The 10,271-nt window shown below is 33.2% G+C and overlaps 1 pseudogene; it reads left to right on the top strand.

The window, feature by feature from the left end:
- The first annotated feature begins 3,886 nt into the window (after positions 1–3,886).
- On the top strand, positions 3,887–6,202 carry LOC110864117 (annotated as a pseudogene).
- The last annotated feature ends 4,069 nt before the right edge of the window (positions 6,203–10,271 follow it).

Raw genomic sequence — 10,271 nt, forward strand, 5'->3', positions numbered from 1 at the left:
CAAGCTATGTTAGCTGCCAATTCATACAGGAACTACTAGAGTCGCATATATTCTTTTTTTCTTTGCGTAGGATTTTATATCTAAGTCATGAAGTTAAGAGAATAACTATCACTAGTTCATAACTCATTTTAAACGGGTACATATTTAAGTCATGGTGGTGCAATTATATAAGATATCTTTACATTACAATCATAAATATCAGTCATTATAATTCTTAGTTATGCGCAAGGGGGATCTAGCCCAGTGGCGGACTCATAAATTTTTTCATGGGGGTGCGGAACATTTTTAAAAATTTTAGGCCCCAAGGTATATAAGTAAAAAAAAATGGTTCGTATCAGGTTGGTTTGTATCGGGTCAGTTCGAGTAAAATATAATTCAATCGGCTTGCGATCATAAGGATCTGAAGGAAGAGTATCCACATCAACGAATTCGGAAGATATATTAACTTTCCTCTTGAGAAATCATGTCATAATGTCCCTACTCATGGTTCCTATCGGCTATCACAAACAAATTGATCTATAAGTTCATGGCTCCATAAGATATTACATAATGTATCAAGTATTCAAGCCCTAGAAATTAAAATGTAAATCACACTAAAAAACATCTAATCATCATATACACCATTAAAAAAAACATAGGTCTGATCGTATATAACCCACCAAAAAGACAAAATATCATCATCACTAACAAAATATACATATATAACCCACCACAAAATAACATATCGAAGCACACATGTCTCCTGCCATCAAAAATTCACTTCCGGTGGCTACCGGTTTCGTCCCACCCCACCAAAAATCATCAAAAAATCAACTAAAAATCATCAAAAATAACAAAGAAACTTACCCGTGTTCGATCAGCGGTGGTATGATGGCTGATTACGGAGGTATGTGGCTGCTGTTGTGGCTGATGTTACAATCGCTGGCGTGCGTGCAGGGATGATAGAGAGCGGGAGAGAATATGTAAGGTTTTGGGTTTGTTTATTTTATTTTAGTTTGAAATATTGTTGATTTGTTGGGTTTGTTTATTGGGCTAAGACTTAGTAGTGGGCTAGTTAAAGGTATTGGGTATCTGGGTTTAGTTATTTAGGTATTAAAAGTTATATAATTTAGGTAGTGTTTCTAAAAAAAATAAGAGTTTACTAAAAAAAATTTAAAATATAAATTGATAACACTTTTTACCTAAGGGGTGCAGACAAAAAATTCCAAGGGAGTGCGGACGGAAAATTCCAAGGGGTGCGGACGAAAAATTTCAAGGGGTGCGGATGAGATTTTTGACGGAACTTAGCACTAAAATTTTTTTTCCCCGGGGGTGCGCCCGCCCACCTTGGGCTACCCTTAAGTCCGCCCTTGATCTAGCCTCAATTACTGAGTTCACAGAAACCCACTCGGTTTGGAATTTTTAGTAAGAACCTGTATAGAATTTTTATAATGGTTTTGGCCCCTAAGCTATAAAAGGACCATAATACCCTTATGATTAACTAGAAAAAATTAACATAGTTAGTGTTAGGGGCCAAAACTGTTTAGAAAATGCAATCGTAGGGTCTGGTATGTTAAAAGATTATTTTTGGACAGAAAGGGTTTAAACGGATTAAACTACATGCGCCAAAATAATAATCTTCTATCTACAATAATAAAAGAAACCAACTTTTGGACACGTGACATTCATTGAATGTATCCTCAAATCTATATTTATCTTATATTAACTAAATAAAAAATAAATTAATATTAAGTCTTATCATACTTTAATAAAATATTATCCTTAAATCTAAATTGTTAATTTAATATGTTTTTAAAACAAATATGTCTCTTTCCTACTTATTTTATATTAAATATATATATATATATATATATAAATAATAAACTAATATTAAATGTTATCCTAATTTATTAAAAATATAACTTTTTTTATTATTTGGTATACAAAATTATATTTATTCAACTCGTGTAAAATGTGGGGTTTTGAAAAATATAACTTTTTTTTTATTATTTACTATACAAAGTTATATTTATATAACCCGTGTAATATACGAAGCTTTTAAAGATATAAATTTTTATCATTTGCTATGTAAAATTAGATTTATTCAACACGTGTAATACACAAGGTTTTTAAGGATATAATTCTTTTATTGTTTGTTAGATTTTTAACCCGACTATATACGGGTTTGTTAAAAATACGACGTTTTTAGTATTTAATATACAAAATTACATTTATTTAATATGTGTAATACACATGGTTTTTTAAGATATAACTCTTTTTCAATCTATTCAACACGTGTAACATACGGGATTTTTAAGGATATAATTTTTTTATTATTTGGTACACTTAATCTATCCTTGACACACACACACACACACACATATATATATATATAGGGTGGGGTTCCTCTACAAAGTGTGTTTTTCCTACAAAGTGTAGGAAGTGATCTTGACCATTAGATGAGTGTGTTTGATGGTTGAGATTATATTGATGGCATTTTGGTAATATATTTGTCTTAAAAATAGGCTAATTTAATTAATTGAGGACAAATGTGTCATTTAATTCATTTAAAATAAAGAAATAACTGTCATACCATAACTTCCCCATCATTTTCGCAAGTTTCTCTCTCTCTCTCTCTTTCTATCTTCTCTCCTCGGAAACTACTATGTTTTAAACCTCACAGCTCCGAACTGGTGTGTTTTATATTATGTATTTAAGACACTGATGTGTTTTATATTGTGTATTTAAGACCCTAGTATGTCAACATTGAATCAAACATTGGTGTGTTTTATATTGTGTATTTCAGACACTGTTGTGTTTTATATCAGACGCTGGTGTGTTTTATGTGCAATGGGTGTGTTTAATTATGAAAACAGATATAACACAATGTGAAGAGCCCAGAAACAGATAAAAGACAACGTCTAGAAAATTATAGATGTGTTTTATGTTTCGAAATTAACGAGGGGATGTGAAAACTGATATAACACAGAGTGAAGAACAAAAAACTGATAAAACACACCTTAAAGAAATAATGGAATGTGAATATGAATTTGCGATCATCATGATATAAAATATTATAGTCGATTTTGAAATCAATGGAGATATGCATTTTCCTTTAATAACTCGTTAATTTGTTTAGGATAATAAATCTTCCATGATTAAAATAATTATCCAATTACCATTATACCCTTTTGTATAAAATAACTAAATGCCACATGTCTAAAGGAGATTGCTTCCTACACTTTGTAGGAAAAGTAGGCTTTGTAGCCAACTCCTACCCTATATATATATATATATATATATATATATATATATATAGAGAGAGAGAGAGAGAGAGAGGATAAGGATCCGTTAGGAACCACCCTTTATTGCGAGAACCGCGAGAACCAATGTGAACACATGGCATTTTTGTAATTAAAGTGAAATTCCATCTAACAGGGTTTACATCTTCCATCTTCGTTCTGTTCAAATAGTTAGGGTTTACATCCTCATTCAAATCATCGTTCACTGCTACCACTCCCCTGATAACCCCGCCGCGTCGACACATCACCTCTGCCACCACCGCGACACCACCGACACCACCGCACCACCACCGTGATAACTCCTTCGCTGACAACTCCTCCGACGACAACTCATCCAGTGACATTCATACATCTGCTAATAAGTCACCATTGCAATAACTAATTCGGCTCCTCCTTCTACGATTACTCGGTTGAATACATCATTTATCCGGTAATCACAACAAATTACATACTTTTTTATTACATCCATTCTGTTACCAATTTCTATGTTGTTACCAATTCCCACTGTAAGTGTCCTTATACGTCTACTCACTCTGATTATATTGCTATTTGTTCTATCACTTACAAATAAACATAATTTCACTTGTAACCCCTTTGTGATACATATGGCATCTTCTGATTCATCACATATATACCCTCCTCGTCAATCTGATGGGCTCACAGTTCAAGCGGCTAGAAAAGTCCTGGAAGAAGCTTGCTTTGGGTCGGATTTTAAGGTTTTCGAGTGGCTTAACTGGGTCCCTATTAAAGTTAATGGTTTCTTCTATTTCCTGTATGTGTTCTTTTAGTTTTGTGATTTAATCCCCTGCATATGTGTATGTGTGTGCACTTTAAATTCCAACTGAATTGGATGTATAGATTTATGTATAAATTGGGAAAAATCTAGGTGTTCTGGGGTTTAGTGACTTGAAGAAAGAGATTGGTTGGATGTATATAAACTTTCCCTAAACCCTAGAATGAAACCAACAGCAATTATGAAGTTGTGCTAATCAAAAAGCAAACACAAATAGTACTCATAGGTTAGTGGCCCTTGTGGAACATGAGTGGATCCTATATAAGGTCAACTCATTTGATATAAGCTTTCAATCTTTTTCCACTTGCAATGCATGAAAGTAAAGTAATACTATGGGGTCCTTTGCACCCATTACATTCTGATGCATGATCAGTAGTAATAAGAATTTGAACTTTCTAATCTTTGATCCCAGAGGATATAGTAGCGAAAGTAGTGATACTGTTGGAATGGATTACTTTAAGTGCAATTATCGGTCATTTGTCACAAATAGTTAAACATGTGTTTGAATAATCTTAATATTTTTCTGAATGGATTCTACATTAAAAAAAATTAGGATTACATAACCATTTGATTCTTTCTCATAACGCTCTCCGTTAATGTATCATGGTTTTCTTTTTTGTGTAACCATTATGATTTCAAATATTGAAGGGAGGATTTTCGTAAGGAATTCCAAGAGCAAAATCCAGATGTCAAGTCAATGCGAAGAGCGAAATCCAGATGTCAAGTCAATGCATGAGGTGTTCACTATAACCTATTCTTCATCATCCGACTATTTTTTACATAACTTTTCAACAAAATCGTATTCTTTGTTCTGCCACCTGACATGTATGTGCCTACGAACTCATTTTGCAGATTGGCAAGGCTTGTGGAGAGAAGTGGAAGACCATGACTTATGAGGTTTGTATTGTTTTAAATTTTGTATCTTCAGTTGTTTATTACATTATTAATTATTTGAGAAATTTTGATAAGTTTAGAGATTATCATGGTCACTCACACGAGGTCAAATGAGGTACTTTCTACATATAAACAAAAAATATGGATTCCTTAAAATTGAGAAATTTTGATAAATTATGGTAATGCTAGATTTGGTTATGGATTATGTAAGTGACAGGAAGCAACATCAAAATGTTCAGTTTGTCAAAGTTATTTCATGATTTTACGCACAATTTGCAAGAACACGTGGGTTTAAGTTTGAACAAATTGTGGGAATCTACATTCTAAAAAGACCACCGGATTTGGTGCTTTTAGACTTTAGTTCCAGATTGTTTATTCTTCTAAACTATAGTTTTTGTTTTTGCATTTTGGTAGTTTGGTGGTTGTTTCAAAAAGTAAAGTAGAGTGGTTTGAAGTAGTATCTTGTAACTTAGCTGAAGAGTCATCTTTTGCGTGTGTATTCATATATTGATTACTTTTATTATTTAGTTATAAATTGTGTCTACGTACTTGGTATTTCCATCAAATTTGGGTGTAGCTGAGCAACGACACCTCAGTATTAATATCTTTTGGCATGTGGTATTTTATTATAGGAGAAGGTGTAGTACTATAACGTTGTGACAGAACAACGAGCAAAGTTTGAGAAAGCTTTGGCAGACTATGCTAAGAGAAAGGTGCGCATGTTTTATTCTCACCGTAACTCTTGTTCTTTACTTTGAAACATAGTGGTGTTTGGTTTGATGGAGTAAAAATAGATTGATAGTAAAAGGGTGTGTCAGATTTTAGGGAAAATATATGAGAATCAGCATTTAACCCGACCTGTGTTGACCCGTTACACGTTGTGTCTGACCTACCCAAGCAACATGTATCAAGAAATTAACTAATTATACTTGTTGCAGTACCAACTTACTATCAAACTCATTCATACCCATAGTGATTCTTGCTAATGTAGAATACTGTTTCCACCCATCAGTTTTATTTTACCATATTATATAATATAGGTATTGCAGCAACTGTGTTTATACTCACCAAGCAAAACCTTAATTGCAGGAAAATGGGGAACATGACGAGTTGATGAGGATTCAAACTCAGATTATGATGAATGAATATGTTGCTTTTGACCTCGTAGAGATTCTATTTAGTTGTCACAAGTATTTTGTACAGTGAGATATTCAAACGTGTCTTTTGGAACTAAGTGCATGTAAATCATTCTCTATGTAGATTGAAGAAAAATAGAACCTGAACACAATGCGAGTTTTTGTTGATAAAGGTTTGTGTTGTTATCATCCGTTAATGAAACCAATAGAGTATATTGTAATGGTTCTTGGGAATCAATACAACGATCATGCACATGTGTATTATGTTGATAACACCCATACCCGTCACCGATTGTGCACGTCACTGATCGTGCACATGTGCATTATGTTGATAACACCCATACTCGTCATCCGTAAACTGTTAACCGTCATTAACATGAACATGCACATGTGCATCACGTTAACAACACCCCATAATCATAACTAATAGTACTGTTAACCATTAATACACAACCGTGCACATGCGCATCACATTGCCAACACCCTTTAATCATCTCCCTATAATCATATGTTAACCATCAGCACATTTCCTATGCACATGTGCATCGTAACGCTAACACCCTATAATTATTACTCCAACACCCTATAATTATCACTGAAAAACTGTTGACCCACTATAATCATCACTGATAAACTGTTGACCCACTAGGATCATCACCGATAAACTGTTGACCATGTATACTTCGTTGACCGTTTAAACATTGTGCGTACACATTCCATATGTTTTATTACTTATGATATTTATATCCTCTTTTTATTCATTTTATTTTTTGTTTATATATAGGAACAATCCTACATTGAGCATTGTACACATCAGTACATATTATGTTCAAAAGAAGGACAACCGAAAAATACTTGAACTACTTATAAATTGAGTATCACTTGTTTTTTTTTTACATTCCTTGTTTAGACTTATTTTTTATCTACTTAGCGGTGTAGTATTCATTGTTGTATTCATGACCAATTAACATAAATTACCAACATGTCCACTGTTTCAACATCATGCACATGTGCATTACCCAACGCGTGCATTTTCAACATTGAAACCATACCATCTAAACTTATCGATGCATGGTTTTTTATTCCATTATGTTTTAACTACATGTACTCCATTTTCAACCCACCTATTATACATCGCAACGTATACATTATGCACATGTGCATTCCCACCATATAATATGTCAAACAACATTATACATTACTACCTCTACACGTTATGCACATGTGCAATGCCAACATAAACTATGCCACTCATCATATCGCATCAATAGGTAACTGTGCATTTCCAACATATACTATACCATACACCATATAACATTGTAAACTACATATCCTATACCAAACACCATCATACATTACCACTATGCATAATAATATATAAATATGCACATGTGCATTGGCAACATAATCATTTATGTCACAACAATAAACACTTGTGTATGTCTAATATGTACTATACTAACCACCATATAACATTTGAGAACATTGTAAACTGATTATAATCATCCGGAAACACATCATATATCACCACTATGCATACTAATTCACCTTATGCACATGTGCATTTCCAACATATACTATACCATATTACATCAAATTAATGAATTAACGATCGTATAGTTGTCATCATCTAATAAACAAATTTAAATTATCAATAAAAAATAACTAATATATAAATCACCATACAAAAACAACCATAATTTTCAATATAACACGTTCTACGCAACTTTCTTTCATTAATGGTGGAAGTTTTCCACCGTCTCGTCGCCCTTGTTATCCATCACATCGTGCTTTTTACTTGTCCTATTCCTTGTATTTCTTTTTTTACTTGTCCTATTCCTTGTATTTCTTTCTCCCGGAATAACTGCACATGACATCAAACAACATTGCTCAACATGAAAGTAACAATTGGATGCACATGTGCATATACTACCAACTGCATCATCGACTAATAACCAACCTTTTTTGGTTTTTCTTTAAACACTTTTGTATTCACCTTCCTTATCATCAGGTAGTTTTGTTGCCCCTTCGTCATTCTATCTCAACACAAATGTTACTTTCTTCGCTTGTTTCCGTTTTTTACCTACAGTAATAATTGAAATATAATACAACCAAAATGTAATTTCAATTAGTATGTTCATTAAACACCTTTTTTTTCATCATCATAAACGATATGCATTTGTGCATCTAGCACTTTGTGCATCTGTATGCACATGTGCATCACATGTCATTGTCATTATGCACTTGTGAATCAAAATGCACATGTGCATCACATATTCTTATAATGATATTTAAAATCAATCCATACGTAAAGTTCAATGTTATGTGCTCAAATTCAATATGCACATATGCATCACTTTAAACAACAACATCAACAGAATCTAATTACACAAAATCATAAACACGTATATTAAACAAAACTGCTCATGTTTGTTATGCACATGTGCATCACATGAAACAGTAACATCATCATATTCTAATTGCACAAAATCACAATAACACCATCAAATCCTAATTACACAAAATCACGTATCTTACACAAAACAGCCCAAGTTTACTATGCACGTGTGCATTACCTAAAACAACAACACCAGCATATTCTAATTACACAAAATCATCTACATGTATCCTAAACAAATCTACTCAAATTCACTATGCACATGAATGACATTATTAACTTTATTTGCTCAAATTTACTATGACACATTCATTGAATCATCTATTCTTATAATCACGTTGCCCTAATTACGAAAGGATTAAAAATGCACAATGCTTATAATCATGTTGCCCTAACTACGAATGGATGAAGAATGTACGATCGATGATCAAGTTCATAATATATATTATAGGACTAATTTTGGATGAACTTTGGGAACTAACCTCGATTATATGACCATCTGCTGGTAAAATATCAGATCTGGGATAAATTCTCAATCCAGATGCTTCAATATCCCGAACTGATGACGGTGAAGTGATGATGTATTCGAGACGATGATGTAATCGATGAACTGTTCAGTATTGTTGAGAGATTTAGGGACGGACTGTTGATAATTGTTGAGAGATTCAGGTTGAATGTTGAGAAAATGTTGAGAGATCTGGATGTAATCAGAGGTTAGAGAGAGTGGATGTGAAAATATGTATTAAATGTAATTTAGTTTGTGCTTGAAGTCCAATATTTTAAAAGTTGTTTGGTATTTACAAAATTGCCCCTGTTCGTATTGGTTCTCGCGGTTCTCGCAATAAGGGTAGTTCTCGCATGAACCCTACCCTATATATATATATATATATATATATATATATATATATATATATATATATATATATATATATAGGTAAAGAGTAAAATACAAATGCGCTTATCATACGATACGTACGCGATCATCCCAGCCGTTCGATCAGGTGCAGATCTGGTGTGAAAAAATGGTTAGCATGGGATAATGTGAAAAATGGCATGGGGTGTGTAGATGGACAAAATCGCATGTGGAAGATTTGAATATCGCATGTGAAAAAATGGCATGGGGTAATGTGAAAAATGGCATGGGGTGTGTAGAATCGCATGTGGAAGATTGAATATCGCATGTGAAAAAATGGCTAGCATGGGGTAATGTGAAAAATAGCATGGGGTGTGTAGAATCGCATGTGGAAAATTGAATATCGCATGTGAAAAAATGGCATGGGGTAATGTGAAAAATGGCATGGGGTGTGTAGAATCGCATGTGGAAAATTGAATATCGCATGTGAAAAATCTGTGTGTGTATTACTGTTCATCTTCTTCGATTGTTGGTCGATCATTGTCAGTCTTCTTCCGTTTGACCCTTACAACTCCCAAATTAGTAGTTCTTATTATCGATATCGCACTAAAAGGAACGAAGGGAGGTTGGGGAAGAAGATTTTCAGGTTTTTGAATTTGATTTAGGGTTTGATTTTGAACTATCATCGGTCAATTACAGAGATTTATGACCTCGCAATGACGTTTAACCTTCCTGGTATGATTTAGATATATTAAAATGATTAATTTAATCATTTAAATTAGTTTCGCTCGCGTTTGATCGATTGAAGATCGTACGGCTGAGGGCATCGCGTACATAATGTATGATAAGCGGTATTGTACGTTAACCGGCCTCTATATATATATATATATATATATATATATATATATATATATAT

Source organism: Helianthus annuus, chromosome 6 (assembly GCF_002127325.2).
Source record: "Helianthus annuus cultivar XRQ/B chromosome 6, HanXRQr2.0-SUNRISE, whole genome shotgun sequence".
NCBI lineage: Eukaryota > Viridiplantae > Streptophyta > Magnoliopsida > Asterales > Asteraceae > Helianthus > Helianthus annuus.